At 33.9% G+C, this 18800-nt stretch overlaps 1 pseudogene; it reads right to left on the bottom strand.

The window, feature by feature from the left end:
- Window positions 1-948: 948 nt before the first annotated feature.
- LOC125922329 (ADP/ATP translocase 2-like) overlaps window positions 949-18800 on the bottom strand; it is a 34322-nt pseudogene continuing 16470 nt past the window's right edge.

Consider the following 18800-nt stretch of genomic DNA (forward strand, 5'->3'; position numbering starts at 1 on the left):
TGGCATTCCTCTAAAGTTATTGGCAAGTTTACAGAATATGACATGTGAAATATATGGCTTAATATAAAAAAATGGGAACATATCTGAAATAGTCACCTTTGATTTAACTGTATGTTAAATGCATCAAATATAGTGTTGAAATTGAAGTCCTTATAAATCCTGAATAACAGTGTTCATCTTGTAGTTTAATTTCTTTATATATTACATTTAATTTCAGTAGCCTATTAAAAACTCAGAGGTAGAAGAGATGAAAAAGTATTGAGATTCAACTAAAATTTTTCCTGACTTTAGGCAAGTAGAGTTTATTTTAATGAAATTAATTCAATGAAAATAGAGTAGATATTACTGTTTTACAGGAATAGTTACAGAATTAATATGGTTTCTCAAGCCTGCTAAATGACTTACGGATGGAATAGGCCACTAAAAAATCACACTGCTGCTCTGCTCAACATTACTGTAGAGTTAAAAGTGAAAGGAAGCCATATAGTTTAAATCAATGTATATATTCTTGTGCTTTTCTATATTTCAGAATAAGCGCTTTTAACCAAGCATATGGGAGAATTAAGAGTACAGACAATTTAAAACAAATCTAAGGAATTATAGAAAGTAATAAAGAGGTTGAAAAAATATGTCCAATGTAAACAATTTTATTTATTTGTTTTTATATTTCAGATATTTTTTTTATTTCTTCATAGTTACTTACTAGGAGTGACTGAAATCAAAAAAATATAATTGAGTCCCATCATCATGGAAATGGCTTTAAGAGAAAACTGGTCAGATGAATATTATTGCTTTCCATTTTCAACCAGTAAACAGTGGCCATTGATAAATGGACTGCCACCAGTATGTCAAGAATGCTCAAGAAATGTTAGATAATTCAACACGCATGTTCACGGGGTAAAAAAAAAAACAAAAAAAAACAAAAAAAAAAAACAACTGGAAAATATCTTAGGTGAACGTCATGATTTCATCATACAGGACAAGTACGAAACCACCACCCATTCCTCTGAAAGCACTGGACTGTGCACCCTTGGAAAAAGCTTTCACTCCTTCGTCATGAACAATCTTCCTCCAACAGTCAAGCATGCCTTTGTAAATGATGCCAGTTCCTTTGTGCCCTGACTGCATCATCATGTGGCCGTGAACAGTGTCGAATGGATAGAAAGTCAACCCAGAAACCACTGTAACAGATTGTGCAATCATCCAGTTGATGAAGACATGAGTACTCTTGGGATCTGGAAGCAGTGTCATAGATACCAAAGTAGGCAGCTGAGTAGATGATAATACCCCTACACAAGCACATTAAAGCCTTGGTACAGTCCCTCAATCTCATCAGATTTGTAGATCCTAACCAGGCAGTCATCAAGACCTCTGAATTCCCTTTCAGCTCCAAGTTTGCTCACATCGGGTATGGGCAAAATCAAGAGGATACACAAAACACCAGGAAGCAGTCCCAGGGGCAGCACCTGATGCCAGATTCCCTGCAAAGTAGCACCAAAACTGGGTTTTCTTGTCCACACCACCCAGGAAGATCTGCTTATGTTTACCTTTGAGGGCAAAATTGAGAGGTTGGGTGGAGAAGTAGCTGATGACATTAGCCAGGTTACCATGCCAGAAGGACACCATCTGCTCCCTGGGGATGTGAACCAAACAGTCTACAATACACTTGTATTGCTTATCTGTGACAATTTGCTTGCTTGCATACTGCACCTGCAGCAGCAGCTTGACTCGCTCGGTGGGCTTTACTGCAGCCCCTCTACCCACCAAGAGCTACTTAGTGAAGGACAGAGTGCAGCGCCATCTGTCAGGTTGAAAGGAAAGAAGAGATGGGTGACGGCTGGGAATCCAGTAGCAACCTGCTGGGGCTCTGAGGCTCTGGGCTCCAATGTAAATAATTTTAACTGGTGTAAAGTTACATTGAGATTTTTTTCCTCAATATGTAAGAGAGCAAGAATAAGTTAAATCTTTCAATCCGAGGGAGAGCAAAGAACCTCAGATTTAGTTAACAATGGATATGTACCACCCATGGTCCATATATTAAAACAGTCAAATAGAGTTCCTGTTGGATTAAATGATCTCAAACACATAAAGCCCTGGAACACCCATGCACAGCACTTGGTTCTCAGTAAGTTTTAGTCCCTCTTCTTGCCATTTTCTCCTTTTCCAGCCTAATATTATGACCATTTGAGATAAAACAATTTTTTTCCCATTGCACATGACAAATGATTTTGTTTAGTATCATCATAAAAAACAATATGGACACTTTATGCAAAACTATATTTTCCACATGCATGGATTCTGAAACTTATGAACACTGGACTACCTGAAAGTCTGTACAAAAATATTAGGTAAGATGGGGAGAAGAAAATAGTATGCAATAGTTTATCCTAAGAGAGAGAATAAAGTCATCATCATGAAGCTATTATATGGTCACATCTCCCCTGATCATGATTTTCAAAGAACTGGGAGTGGTTTATCAAAATTGAGAATTCCTGTGTGAATGGAAAGTTATACAGATCTGATGCTACCCACGCAAATGGTGGAAAAGCAGTAAAAATATTAATGGCTGTGAAAAAATAGGGTTTCAATAAAAGACATTTTAATATGAAAGTTTACAAACTTTAATATGAAAGTTTACTAACAAAGAAGTTAGTAAACTAGGAGACAATGGGAGTCTACGAAAGAAGTCCCTGATTATATGTTAGTACTTTGTGGTGGACGATAAGGATGAAAATGTAAGTAAGAGACTTTATATCAGAAATTGCGTCTTCATGATCTGACCTGGTTTCTTTACATTTTCTGACCTCCTTTCCTTACTCCAAAAGCATTCTCTGTCCTAACCTATTTAACTCATAAACCACCTATTATGTAAGTTTCAGATTTCATGGGAAGGACACTATATTTCAGAGTAGGACACATTTTACAGAGTAAACACATAGCAACGAAGACATATGATATTTAGATGTGAGAACAGAATGTCACCCCTGCTCAGGTTATGGAACTGGCTGGTTTGGAAGAAAAAACGTTGTAACTAGTGTTAAGAAACATTTAAACAATGAAACAATGAAAGTAGCACAAGAAGGTCAGAGCTACTTACAGGTAGCCACTTGTTACTTGTTACTAGATATATATATATATTTGTGTGTGTGTGTGTGTGTGTGTGTGTGTCTCCCTCTCTCTCTGCCCCTCCCCAGCTCATGCTCTGCCTTTCTCTCTCTCTCTCAAAAATAAATAAACATTTAAACAAAATTAATAAGAAAAGGTGTTCCGGTTTTGTTAGATCTATTTTATAATTAGCCCCAAGTCCTTTCTTTCACGTGGAATATCTTAAATGTGTATGTGTGTGTGTGTGTGCATGTGTGTGTGTAAATACAACATATATATATATATATATATATATATATATATATATATATATATGTATATATATTTTAAGGTGTTCTGGGGGCACCTAGGTGGCTCAGTCACTTGGGCATCCTGCTTCCGCTCGGGTTATGATCTTGTGGTTCGTGAGTTCAAGCCCCACCTCAGGTTGTATGCTGACAGCTCAGAGTCTGGAGCCTGCTTCGGATTTTGTGTCTCCCTCTCTCTCTCTGCCCCTCCCCAGCTCATGCTCTGCCTTTCTCTCTCTCTCAAAAATAAATAAACATTTAAACAAAATTAATAAGAAAAGGTGTTCCGGTTTTGTTAGATCTATTTTATAATTAGCTTCAAGTCCTTTCTTTCATGTGGAATATCTTAAATGTGTATGTGTGTGTGTGTGTGTGTGTGTGTGTGCATGTGTGTGTGTGTGTGTGTGTGTGTAAATACAACATAGGCAATAGCATATGAATGTGCACATGGATATGCACGTATGATAGAACACGGACACAAGGCAGCTGTTTGCAATGCTTTGTCTGCCATTGGGTCAGTGTTCAATGCGATGTGCTGCTTGTATGGGCACTGTTAATAAAAATATGATTTGCCTTCACATATTCCAAATTCCATAATAAGGTCAAATGCCAATTTGGAAATAGGTCATCAATCCAGCCATTCCTTGAATCCAATAGTTTTAGAATGCTGTATATCCTTTGTTCTAAATTGAAATTAGAAAGAAATATAATGAAATGGACATAAAAGACAAAAGGTCACATAGCACCCTCTGAGGTGCGTACTGGGCTTTCTGTGGGATAGGAGAAAAACAGTCTTTAGTGATGCTACAAATGTCTTTTTATTTATTTGTTTTTTAATTTTTTAATGTTTATTTATTTTTGACAGAGAGAGAGAGAGAGACAGGGCATGAGTGGGGGAGGGGCAGACAGAGAGGGAGACACAGAATCTGAAACAGGCTCCAGGCTCTGAGCTGTCAGCACAGAGCCCGACACGTGGCTCGAGCTCACAGACTGCGAGATCATGACCTGACCCCAAGTCAGACGCTCAACCGACTGAGCCACCCAGGTGCCCCTACAAATGTCTTTTTAAAAGGTGGCTGACACTGTCAGGTGTTGTAGTTGAGAAATCCATGTAATGTCATGTGCTGTTGAATGCAAGGACAAAGTACTGACTTCGCTGCCCAAAGTGGGACTGTTATATGAATAGATACTTCTATTTCTAGGTCTGTCTGTCAGGAAATTTTTGAAAGAATGCTAGCATATCAAAAAATATACCTCGGGGCGCCTGGGTGGCTTGGTCAGTTAAGCATCCGACTTCGGCTCAGGTCATGATCTCACAGTCCGTGAGTTCGAGCCCCGCGTGGGGCTCTGTGCTGACAGCTCAGAGCCTGGAGCCTGTTTTGGATTCTGTGTCTCCCTCTCTCTCTGCTCCTCCCCTGTTCATGCTCTGTCTCCCTCTGTCTCAAAAATAAACGTTAAAAGAAAAATTAAAAAAAATATATATCTCATTTTTTAAGAAGATATTTTTTAGTAGTTCTTGATATGCTAAATTAAATTAATTTGAAGGAAATACTTTGCATTATAGTTTTGTTAGCATTCAGAAAATGTAAGCAGAATTGGGGAATGAAAAGTTATTGTGGAAGTCTGCTATGTAACTAGAAGCAAGACCTTAAGATGTTAATATGCGAAGTCCTTGTACATTTTATTGAAGCTTCTTAGGAAAATGAGTTGTAAGAATTCACCACTGATTGAGCAGAAAGATGATGTTGCTCAAAATTTTAATAAACAAAATTAAATACATTTCTGAGAAGAAATCACTGGTACTTTTAATTATATGAATGAGGCCTATCACTATATGGTTTTATGAACTACATTCCTAAAAGATACAGACTTTGTAAAATGTTAAATGAATTCGTGTACTTTTTCTCTACCAAATTATAAGGGCACTTCTAGAGCTCCAAAAAAACTGTTTGTATACTTTTCTACAATGTCTCTGGCTGCTACCCCGCAATGCAAATTGTTTTATTTTTCTCATTTCGCAGTGTCTTGTTTATGAGGAGTTATCAATGTCTAAAATATCTGCAAAACTTTAAAAAATGCAACAAATTGAGGGTATCATCTAACAGCAGAGGCAAATGGTCAATGTAGACAAAAAAGGAAAAGCAGCAAGGTTAGGGAAAGATTACTGTATATTTCACAGTGTCAAACATTCAGTCAGTTCAATAAATAATACAACAAATGTGAAATCTACAATGTCAACTAGAGACGGAGGCTGGGGATATTACAGACTGACATTCCTGTAATTAAGGAATGAAAAAAATAGCAACATTTCAGGACATAACAAAGTACACCATCTGGGCCTCCAACTATAAATATTAAATATGGAAAAAGAAAGGACAAACAAAGCTAATATAAGCATCAAGTCATTTTGCAAATTCATAAAGAATCAAAGAAAATCAAAGAATCATTATAGCCTCTAAATGCTTCTAAGGGTAATTTGTTGATAAAAGGAGTTGGCATCACTTCATAATTTACAAAGGAAGATAGAAGACAGATGTCAGGAGCAGATGTACACTTCCCAGAAAGGGGAAGAAGGAACGCTGAAGCAAATCAGGATCATTTGCAAAATAGAAATCAAATAAAATGGAAAAAAAAATAAGGACTGAAAAAGCACTTCTACAGAGTTGGCTTAGTCTTCCTATCAAACTGATGCAAATCTCCAGGTCATAGCTCTCAAATTTGGAAGTACATTGGTTGAATAGATAAGTTATTGCTTTCCTACTCAGTGCATAGCATTACGCCAGGTCAGAAAGTCACTTGGAGGCAAAGAGGACAACTAGCTGCAGAGACCTCAAGGGAGGACCATTTACAAAGTGTACAAGTGTTCACACAAGTCAGAGTGTGTTGATAAATTCTTCACAAGATGGTGGAACAAGTGTGGTTCTTGTATCTATCAATCAGCCATTAACTCAACTATCCATTCTCTATCCATCCATCTACAAATAATTGAGACCCTATTCTAATTATAGCCTGAGACACAATATATTGAGAGTATTTTAGAGGTCAAACAGATATAATAAAAAGATAATTAATTTCAAATAAGAGCTCTTTATCAGATTTGAAACATTGGAATCAGTCATTCTTTATTTAAATGCATAAATGCAAACTCTACTTATCTAATTACCTCCTGAGTATTTAAAAGAGTAAAATGAGAGAGATCTATTTCCTTAGATCATATATTTTATATATATGTGTATAACACCCATATACACTTCTGTGTATATGTTAACAGAAGTGTATATGTTAACATGCATATATATGAAGCAAAAATATAAGTCTATATGTGTAATATATATTGTATATGTGTGCATATATGTGTGAGATAGAGGTGAAATATATTTATTCTTAGATTCAGCAATAGAATTGTCCATACACACATCATCATATATAGATGATTTTCAGCTGACAAAGTATTTGAGACTCGGCAAAGCTGATCACAACTTTAATATATAAAGTAATATATATATATATATATATAGTCATAGAATTATTTTACTTTTACACCTCTTATCTTTCATCACTCAAAGCAAGTAAACAATGTGACTGAGAAAGATTTTACAACTGGTAATATTGATCACACATGCCCTCTCTTTTTCTTCGTAATGACCCTAGTGATCTTCATCTTTCAGGACCAGCTGTTCAAGTCCAATCTATTCCACTTAGTCCTTCTTAGAAAGACAGGTTCAAACACATCCTTTTAGCCCTTGAACTTGCAAAACAGTTAATGTCAATTTACCCCTTTGTAAACTAACATTATGAAAAAGAAAGAGGCTTGGAGGAAAATATTGCATAGAAAGAAACACACAGTTGATTCTATTTAGTAAATGTGTTTTTAGTTTACTGCCAGAGGTTTACAGGCAGGGGTTTATTTGAAGCATATATCAAACCATACTTAATAAAAGCCCAAACAACCGTGTAAAATTCATCTATATAATCTATAGATATAAACACTTCCAAATCTCTGGCTTTATTGAGCTATTACTATTTGAGGTATATTGAATGAGGTAGTGGAACTGCCAGGTTTATAACAACATGAGCTCAGCTATGGGAAGTCACGAGTTATACTTTCATGGGCTGTCAGTACAATCACTAAATGGGAAACAGCATATACATACCATTGGTCTCGAAAGAACCAACTGAAAGAAAGGCTTAGCACAAATCCACATTAAAATGCGCAATCTGTGATGTGTGTGTGCACCTAAACATGTATCGTGTTTTTCCAGGGGCAGTATTGGTTTATACTTACTGTCTTGGTATAACTATTAATAGTGCTTCCTTTCATATACATATAGGCATGCAATGGACAAACTGAATAGCTCGCACATTGTATCTCTTTCTTCTCTGAGACTACTTCTTTTCAAGCATATCAGCATGTTTATATACAAATATATATATTTACACTCGTGTAGGCACACACACAAGCATAGATTTACAGAAATATATGTACTTACACTCACTAGTAGACAGTTCTTTATATCATAATAGTTCATGGGTATAGTTTTTGGCACATAGATTTTTCCTTCTAATTCTATATGCGACATTAGTCACTATGTTAGGATATTTTTTGTCTTCAACTGAAAATTCTGATTTAAAAAGGAAGATAGTGACATGCACGGGATCGGGATGTCTGGAAGTAATAAATCTATTTTTGTTCGGTGAAGCTGTGGGGCTGATTAATAGTAAGAGCTATAAGGTGCAACTCTGCAAATGAAAATGCTTCTGAGACGGGGCACCTGGGTGGCTCAGTTGGTTCAGCTTCCAACTGCAGCTCAGGTCATGGTCTCACAGTTCGTGAGTTCTAGCCGCGCATCAGGCTGTGTTCTGACAGCTCTCAGCTCGGAGCCTGTAGCCCGCTTCAGATTCTGTCTCCGTCTCTCAGCATCCCCCCTTCACTTGCTTGCTCTCTCTCTCTCTCTCTCTCTCTCTCTCTCAAATATAAATAAAACATTAAAAAAAAAAAGAAAAGAAAATGCTTCTGAAGCCACTAGATGAAGCTGGAAGTCTACCTACCTAAAGGAAGTAAAGGTAAGTTGTTTACAAATGTATTCCGTGTACCTGACATAGGATTTAACTTTTGCAAGACCTTTCAAGAGATGCATTTAGCAAATGGTGTTGGAGAATCCACTCTATCACTTCTAAGTTAAAGTCTTTTTTTTTAGACACTTAAAATGTGTTAAGTGTCGCTGGATGCCACGTCAGTAAACTAGAAGAATAAAAGGCAATAACAATTTGTGAAACATGTTAGGGACCATTTCCTTCCCATTTTGAATAAAAGGAGGTAATCTGAAAAAAAACGTAAAGGTCTAGGAAACAAGCTACCGTAGATACAGTAGCAACAATAAGTTTCTTACTAATTGTCCAAAAATATTTGGCCTGGATAAATATCTCACATACTTTCTTTTTTAGTTCCCCTATGACTATTAAACAAAATAAAACAAAACAAAACAAAACAAGACCTACCTCCACTACCCCACCCACATAAATCAATTCAATGCTCCTATTGTTTCCCGGTGCTTCTACCAATCTTATCAATATTCCTCCAAATACCCTCATCTGCATATCTACTACCAGTTCTGTCTCAAGAAAAAAAAAAAAAAGTCTAGAAAATATAAAGTAACTACTCCTGTTCCCTGACAAACAAGGTTGTGAGGAAAAGCAACAAATCACCCAATTCATTGCCCATAATGTTGAGAGGGGGGAGTGGGGGAGGATAATGGTGATAAGGGTTGGGCAACAGAATTCAACAGGTATATAATGGATTTAAAATGTGTTTGCTAGCAGAAGCAGTGATCTAAATTTCATAAACAGTTGGATTAGAGGACTGTCAACTAAGGAAATTGCAAGGGGCACATCGATCCAGAAAAGCAACATTGGAGGGACAAGAATTGGTGGTTAAGAGACTTCCTAAGGAGACATAAGGATTCTGTGTGTGTGTGTGTGTGTGTGTGTGTGTGTGTGTGTGTGTGCATTGTTTCTTTCTTTTTCTTGAATGATATAATTAATTTGGAGATCTTACCATCCTTCCCTTACAGTATGCTTTCTCTCTCGAATATGATGTGAAGAGTGCCCCAGGAGGTAAGCAGTACATATCCATATTTGAAGTTGAAACTCTTGTATCTTGCTTAGCTATGATCCCGTGGCAAGATATGTTCTGAAGCCATAACAATCTGGGAACACGCTCTTAAGTTGGCCTCTCCCTAAACTGTAAAACCTAATTATAGTTACTGCTTCAATAATGTAGTTCCAAAGAAACAACTTATGAATGACAGAATGATTGCTCATATACATAATTCTTTAATGTGATGTAGTTGACATAAACACAGTGTAACCACAGGAATGACAAAATAATTGACAAGTTATTTTCAAAATGAGAATTATTATGTTGAGTTGGATGTCCATTAAAAGTTGATTCTAAATTCAAGGCTTGGTATTGAAAATTACTTCAAGGATTTAAAAAGTCATTTCATTTCTGTATGTATTTGCAAATATAAGTATTTTATATAACTTTCTATATGTTAATGAAAATTTCTGTATTTTATATTTTCTAAACGACCAATGGATTTTGCTGTTTGCCTCACTGAAAGATGAAAGAATTAAAGTTAAGAGTAAATATATATATATACATTTCTTAAAGCAAGTACCTCTCCAATAGTAAGCTTTCATATATACTAGGTTGTTAAAAGAATTTTATATTTCTAAACCTAGTTTTTCTTCACTTCTTTATAGTACTTAATCATGATATCAATTAATTAAAACATCAATAAAATATTTTTGGTGGTCTTAAAATAGTATGCATAACAATACAATGATACAATCTCAGTTTATGCTCTGTTTCTTCCAAAAAATTAAAATTTCATATACCCCGTCCTCCCCATTAAGCAAACCAGTGTTTTTCATTTTATCAAATGCAGGTCAGAATACATTTTTTAATTCCCTAAAACTGAACATCTTTTCAAAGGATATGCTCAATGTTATAGATATATCTCTACAAATTAATACATATCTGTCATTATATATATGAATGTTAAGAGCTTCATCATCACTGCATATAATCAAGAGACTATACCAGATTTCTGAAGACAGTCTCAAAGGAGAGTTCCCAAACATCTTGAACATTATTGTATCATTAAAATTATCATTTCATCTCAGAGTGATGACTTTGAAAGAGTCTACATCACGTATTTGGATGTGTGTGATTCACTCCCTGGGAGTTGGGCTAAACAGACACTATTTGAGTGACTCATTGAGGAACGGGGTACTGAAGAGTAAAGTTTCAGATTGAGAGCTGTGACAAAGGCTATGAAGAATGCCAGCAACCAAGATCTTGAGCCAAGAAAATAGTTGTACCAGAAACCTAAATTTCAAAATGACTATGACAAAGGTTAGTAAACAACAAAGTCTTAGAGAACAAGGCTGGTGATTGATGTTAAAATCATAAAATAAACAATTTGAAGAGAGGTAGCGATAGAGTCCTGGTTCAAGCTGCTTAGGAATTACTTGTGTCTATCTGTAAATTGAACAGAAAACTCATGGAGGTCTGTCTCCTTCTTGTAAACCACAACCACCCCTCTTCCTGGCTCATCCTTCTCCTTTTCTATTGTTTTTTTTTTTTTCTCTCCTCAGGGCTTATCAGCTTTGTATACTCCATAACTTATATATTTATATTTTTAGGGGAGGCAACTACAAGAAATGTTCAGTCAAAAAGGTAGAAAACAAGGGGGCCTTGTTAAAGGAGAAGACTGTGCTACATAACAGAAAATAAACTCAGAGACCAGAATTATCTGTGAGAATAAAAGGAAGAGGAGGAAAGAGAGCAGAAGTTTTGTGAGGGTGGTGGCTTCCACACTGCATGATACACCCAATGGTTTATCCCTCACACAAGCTCCACAATAAAAACAGTAGTGATTTTACTAGAATTTAACACATCCACTCATGATTGGTATAAATGACTTTCTTCTGTAACTCCTGAAGAGCTGGTTTCACATTGCTGGACAGAGGTAACACTCAAGGACTGAAGAATACAAACAGAGATATAACCCTGAGACTAGAAATCATGTAAAAATACACACAGATTCAGGAAGTGGCTTCTGAAAGTTTTGGATATCAAAGACACTTTTCCCTTTAAAGTTTTCAGCAAAATATCCATTATTTTTTAAGAAAGATTTTTCTGTTTATTTATTTATTTTGAGAGACACAGAGAGAGACAGAGCGAGTGTGAGTGGGCAAAGGGTAGATAGCAAGAGAGAGAGACACAGACAGAGACAGAGACAGAGAATCCCAAGCAGGCTCTGTGTCGTCAGTGCAGAGCCTGATGTGGGGCTTGAGCTCAAGAACTGTGAGGTCATGATCTGAGCTAAAATCAAGAGTGGGATGTGCTCCTCCAATATTTAAAAATTTCATTGAATTTAGGAGCATGGAATAGGTCTTTAATTCCTGATTTGGTAAAATACTGCCTCTTCAAGATTCTCTATAAAAGGGAAGAAAATATAAACTATTGTAAGAATGTGATGCTTTTGAAACCTTTAAATTGGCTTTCTCAAACATAATCACCAGTTGTCTACTCAAATGAAGTATTTGGGAATGAATTTACTTGTTTCATTTGTTTGTTTGTTTGTTTGTTTGTTTGTTATTAAATAAGCTTACTGAAATTAAATGGTGTAGGTAAGCAACCACAGTTGAATAGGTACAATTTGAAATGAGGGATTATTTTGATAGTTCTATTTTTGTGTGTTCTTTTCCTAATGTATACTTACTGTAATTAACTACAAAGGAGTAAAAACAATTTAAAACTAACAATATTGAAATCTTTTCAGTTTAAATTGTGAACTGTTCCTATAATAGAGTTCAGGACAAAGATTTTAATGTCAAATATGAAGATTAAACTACCATCCAATCTGAGAACACTTTTGCTATTTTCTATATACAGTTTTTGAAAAAGTAATTGAGAGTTCAATCCCCAAATGTTCTCTTGCTTTTTTTCAAAATCACTGTAGCTGTTCTTGATGATTTATTCATACTCACAAATTTCAGGATATCCTGTCAATTTCTGTATGAAATTATTTGGATTACTAGAGGATACTGATGACTTGAAAATGTGCCGGTCTCCATGTATTTTAGATCCACTTTTATTTCTTTCAAGAAAATGTCATACTTTTCCCAGAAAAGTTTTACACACACTTCATTTGTTATTTCTAGTGATCTTTTGGTTTCTGGGCTTGGTTTCAAATGTTTTTGTTTTTGTTTTTTTTTAATTGTTTATTTTGTTATCACCTATTTCAGACAAAATTTTAAAGCATTTTTAATATTATTTATTGACAAATTATTTTTAAAGTTTTTAAAAATTTTATTTTTGTATATTTTCAATTTCTTACCCCTTTCTTCCTTGAATTCTATTGATAAGCTCTGTTATCTACTTTTTGAAAGGTATGCACTCCTTTAATAATCATTTAGCAGCAACCTCTTAATTTTTAACTTGTGAACTTGATTTTACCAAGTCCTAATGTAATCAATATCTCTTATCTCCCTATGAAAAAATAAAGGACTTTTAGAATGCTTCGACAATTTCCTCCCTTCCAGCTATGCTATCTGGAATTTGAAGCCCTTTATGTTTTCAACTTTAAATAAAACCTTCTATTTTTATTCAGTCAATGATTAATTATATTCACCAAAGATTTACCAATTTTTTTATACATGCTACATGCATTTCAATTTTTCCTCCTGGATTTATGTACTTTAGCAATTTATCTGGTGGACCCATGAGTGATACTCACTTTTTATTCTGAAATATCTGTATATAACTCTTCATTCCTGAAAGATAACTGATCTGGGTATAGAATTCTAGTTTAATGAATATTTTCTTTAAGTTTTTGATGAGAATTCTTTGGCCAACCTTATTAACACATTTATACATAATCCATGTATTATCTCTAGTCACTGCTAATATCTCTTTGAAAATATGAATTTTATTTTTTAATATCTTACTTTAGACTCATCATGCATGTCTGTATAAAGACTCATGTCTTTCTTCAAATCTAGACAATTATAAAACTTTATAACTTCTAGGAATGCCTTTTCTCTATGCTACCCTTCGGGCACTCAGTAAATGAATTCCTTATGGGCTCTCAACTTTATGCAAGAAGTTCAGTGGGGACTGTGCCTTGAATGTGTAAAACTTCTCCTGCCCTCGTCACTATGAGATTTCAGCTTTCAATTCAGATGTCAAAGCTCTAATGTCCTGTTGTCACTTCATTTTTTTTCTGATAGTACTCTATTTTAAAAATTAAAAATATTTTAGTCTCCACTGTACTTCTACATAATTTTAGTGAGAATAAGACCAAATCCAGTCAATTCCTTTGGCCATATATTTATTCATGTATTTTTCTAAATTGTAAACAGCCAAAATACAGAAAATACTTAGCTTTCTTCCAACTGAAAATGACCAAAAAAAGTCAAAACATTAAATCTGTGTAATAAATTGCTTCTTGCCATATAGCTTCTTCTCAGCTCAGTTAAGTTTAAAGATATGTTGGCTTTTTTTCTTTTGTCTCCCCAGCAGGTTGACTGTGTCTTTTTCTTCTTTTTTTTTTCTTTCTTTTTATTTTTTTTAATACCCTTTAACCCAACTGTTTAGGAAGGACAAGGCAGCTTCTTAAAATTCTGCCTATGTTCTCAGGAAATGTCATTCATTTGGCAGCGATCCCAATGTGTAGCCCAGCTTGATTCTCCTTCATAGTCCCCAAAACAGCCAGGCCTGATACTAGGAAGCTCTTTCAATGACAGGCATTCATTTATCTGAACTTATTCTGAACTTAGAGAATATGGTGGTGTGTGTGTGAGTGTGTGTGTGTGTGTGTGTGTGTGTGTGTGAGTGTGATGTACTTTGAGAGGCACATTTAATGTCTCTCTGCAACCAGTCAGTGTTTCTTCTCTAAAACTTGTTTTATGTAATAAAATGGTTTTAAGGGGATTTATTTTCTTTATATTTTGGTGGAAGCCCTGAAGTGTCTGAATGAAAAAAAAAAAAAAAGTTTTAAAACATTTTAGGTAGTGTCCTTGTTTTAAAGTTGGTGTTTAATCAGAAAGTAGACCTTAAAGTTAACTCCTATTTAACTTCAATTTAGAAAAAAGGGACAAAAGTAAAAATGACATGGTGTAAATTTTAATGACAAGATTTTATATAGAAACACTATGGGACCTCTTAAAATTTTACATTAGGAGCTTTTCAAATCAAACCAAAATTCCACAATTGTAGATTCTAAAAACATGTCTTGCTCTATGTTAATCAGTATATTATAAACTTAATCTGTGCATACGCTTTCACTTATTACCAAATCTTATTTTATAAAGAAAAATATTACTTCAGAAGCAGAAGCTCTAGGTCAAATCCTGTATCCCACCGTTTCCTACTTGTGAAAATGTGAGCAAATGACTTAGGTTTTCTGTGCCTCTTTGTCCTCTATCTTATATAAGGGTAGAAGTAATGGGTAGAAGTCGTATTCATCTCAGAGTAATTTTGAAGAATGACTTAATCAATCCTCACTGAGTACACACTAGTTGTTAGCTCTTAGCTGCTACTAGTGTTTCTAGGCTACTTTCACCCCCAAAGTCTATCAGTTGCAAAGAATGTTGCTTTCTTTAATTAAACTCTCTTTGTAAAGTCAGATTTTTGTTATGATATTTCTTATTTACTTTAATTTTATTATCTATTTATTATGTATATTATTGAGTATAGTTAACATATTTCTTACTTATAAAAAACTGTTTTGTCTTATTTAACAATTGCCAAGGGCATTTTCTATTTTACAGTTCTACAGTTCTATATAATCCATATTATATCTGGGCTCAGTGATGTTACTGGGAAAATTTACTCCAATGAATGAGCTAAAAGCAATCCTTAGACAAAGTCACCTCTCTGTCGTCATTGCCCTTCTTGTAGTCAAAACAATGTTCGTTTGACAAAATTTCTATCTTATAAACCTTCTCTCATTGCAAATATAACACTTTTTCAGTAAAAATCTGAATCTCTATGTATATACCATATAAATTCTAGTCATAATGCGGGCTTCCATTGCATTTGGTGATTTTATTTATTGATTTAACTAAATCTCTTTGGCCACTGTTCAGTTATCTTGTTATAATATTTCATACAATGGTGAAAAGTTAAATCTGTAAAGTGATTTTAACATTATATTGAAAGTCATAATTATTTGTATTCTGACAACAGAAAGCTCATAATAAAATTTAATAGATTTCTTTCTAACGATACTAAAACATACACAAACACGACCTATATAAGTATATATACATATGTATATATTTTAAATATCTCATACTATTTATTGCTTTCACACTACAATAGCAACAACATCCCAAGATCATTCAATATTTTAATACCATTATTACAATGGACTTTTAGTTTTCTATTCTATTTATGTTTATAATTATCTAAATAAAAATTATCTTCTATTGTCCAAAATTGTTAGTATATAAATAGTGTTCTAAAAGAGAAACTTAAGATTACATGCAAATACATATTTGTAGACCTATAAAATTATTTTTCGGTCTTTTTCAGGTTCTTGAGCAAAAGCCTGAAGGAATTTATCTTTTCCTGTTAAAGAAGACACACATCCGATCCAATGAGCATTGGTCCAAGTGACAGTTTTGGGCACAGCTGGAAGATTTCTTTGTAATATCCTATATTCTGCTATGTTTCCTTGATTAAGGGATTTTAGATTCATTGAAGATTATTTCAAAAATACAGAAACTTTCCATCAATTTCCCACCAATATGCATTAAATTAATATATTTGCATTGCTCTTTCAATGCCTAGATACTACTGATTTTATTTTCTGGATTTTTTAAGGTTTTAGATTTTCTCTAATTTAAATAGTTTTCTTTTAATCTTGTCTTTATGTAGGAACAATTTAAGTGTTTTCTAGGTTCCTTTTTTACAGTATTTAAATTATAAATTCAGTTTAATTTTACTAATTGATATGTAGTTTATTAATGTGTTTTTTCTTGCAAAATTTTGTTTCTTTGTTTTGTTCTTTTATTTTTTTAAATTTTTATTTAAATTCCATTATTTACCATATACAGTGTAATATTAATTTCAGGTATACAATTTATAATTCAGCACTGCCATACGTCACCCCAGTGTTGATCACAAGTGCATCCCTATCACCTATTTAACCCATCCCCCCATTCACCTCTCCTCTGGCAACGATTGCTTTGTTCTCTATAATTGAGGCTCTGTTGTTTCGTTTGCCTCTCTCTTTTTTCCCTTTATGATTGTTTGCTTCACTTTTTGGAGCTAGAGTATTATGCTGAGCAAAATAAGTCAGTCAGAGAAAGACAAATACTATATGATTTCATTCACATGTGGTAGTTGTGTGTATTTATAATTACCTTTGTGTGCATACATTTGTGTATATACATATATATTTATATATATTTGTATTTGAGTGCATATATATCTTTGCAAATATATGCATATCTTTCTAATTAGATTATACACACACACACACACACACACACAAAGAATTTGAATTTCATAGTAAATACAAATGATACACATGAATGTGGGCATTGAATGTGTATATATCTCTCCACATGCTTTCCCTACAGAAATCTTTCCTTATCTAAAATGTATGACCTTTACAGCTATTGGTGATTCCTGTTTTGTAATATGTTAAAATCTATGCACTGAATATTCTATTAGCTAAATCTGTGTTCATATCCTTTATAATCTCCTTAGAGTAAATTCCTTGATATGAAATTGCTTTGTAACACATTTTTAAAACTGACTCATAATGACAAGATTCCCTTTTGGAAACCTGGCAGTTTATAAGTATAACATATGAATATGTGTATCTTAAAGATTAGAAATTTAATGTTTTAAATCTGCATCAATTAATTTGTCAATAAATACTAACTAAATTTTCACTTATATTTATTTGCATTTATTTGCTTATTAACGACATCAACAATTTTGTGTAAGTTTTTAGTTCAGTCATATTTTTTTTTCTCCAGAGTTTCCTCTTTTTTATTGTTTGTCCTATTTTATTTGTTCAACCACACTTTTCCTGTGATGAAATGCTGTTTCCAGGTGAATTACATTCTTAGTTTAGGAGTTTATATGATTCAAATATTTTTCCAGGGAATGTTTACTTTTATATTTCTTTTATCAGATATTAGTGTTTTATTATAAGAAAATATTTTTATTTTATGTGGTAAAATCTATACATATATTATGAAATTTAACTTGAAATATATTTCTCACAGTGATACTTTATAGTATCAAACATTTTACAGTATACACTATATATTTATATGTATATAATTTTAAGCTTTTAATAGTATGTATCTATGGATTAATTTATTTAATTGTAGAAGATAGAAATATGGGTTTGTTTTCCCAAGGTATGAATAAGCCATTTACTTGTCTAACTTTGAAGGAAACTAAGGGGGAAAAAAAAGACGATTTTGAGTGAAATTGTACTAAACACACAAATATTTTTAAATAATTGGGGCGCCTGGGTGGCTCAGTTGGTTAAATGTCTGGCTTCAGTGCACGTCATGATTTTTCAGTCTGTGAGTTCAAGCCCCACATCGAACTGTCAGCTCAGAGCCTGGAGGCAGCTTCAGATTCTGTGTCTCCCTCTCTCTCTCTGCCCTTCCCCCACTCACTCTCTGTCTCTCTCCCTCTCTCAAAAATAAATAAACATTAAATTTTTCTTAAAATAATTGACATATTACAATATTAACATGATATTAAGGATATATTTGAAATATTTTTTTTCTTCATGTTATCTTTTTTGTTCTTAATAAATTTATACTAAATAAGTAATATATGTAATAATAAAATGATTTTTCCATGTATTTCATCATAAATATTTGGAAATTTGTACTACCTTTATTATCCTCTCTTTTATAATAAAGTACCATATACTATAAAGTGGCAGTAATGAGAATAAACACAGGCTTTCCAACCCCAAAAGTCATGCATTTAAGCAGCAAGCTAAATTGTTAATGTATAAAGGAACTTTGCTTCTCTGTGTGTGTTTTTGTGTGGGTGCCCTTTATATTCATGGATATTTATTTTTTACCAAGCTTGATCAATGAGTTCTCTCATCAGATCTATAGGTTTTTCTTTTCTTTTTTTAATATTTATGTATTTATTTTGAGACAGAAAGAGACAGAGAGAGAGAGAGACAGAGAGAGAGAGAGAGAATGAGTGGGGGATGGGGCAGAGAGAGAGGGAGAGAGAGATTTTCAAACAGGCTCTGTGCTGTGAGCTCAGAGCCCAATGTGGGGCTTGACCACATTCAACCAACTGAGGCACCCCAGTGCCCCAAGATCTATAGGTTTCAT

Source organism: Panthera uncia, chromosome B1 (genome assembly GCF_023721935.1).
Source record: "Panthera uncia isolate 11264 chromosome B1, Puncia_PCG_1.0, whole genome shotgun sequence".
Classification (NCBI taxonomy): Eukaryota; Metazoa; Chordata; class Mammalia; order Carnivora; family Felidae; genus Panthera; species Panthera uncia.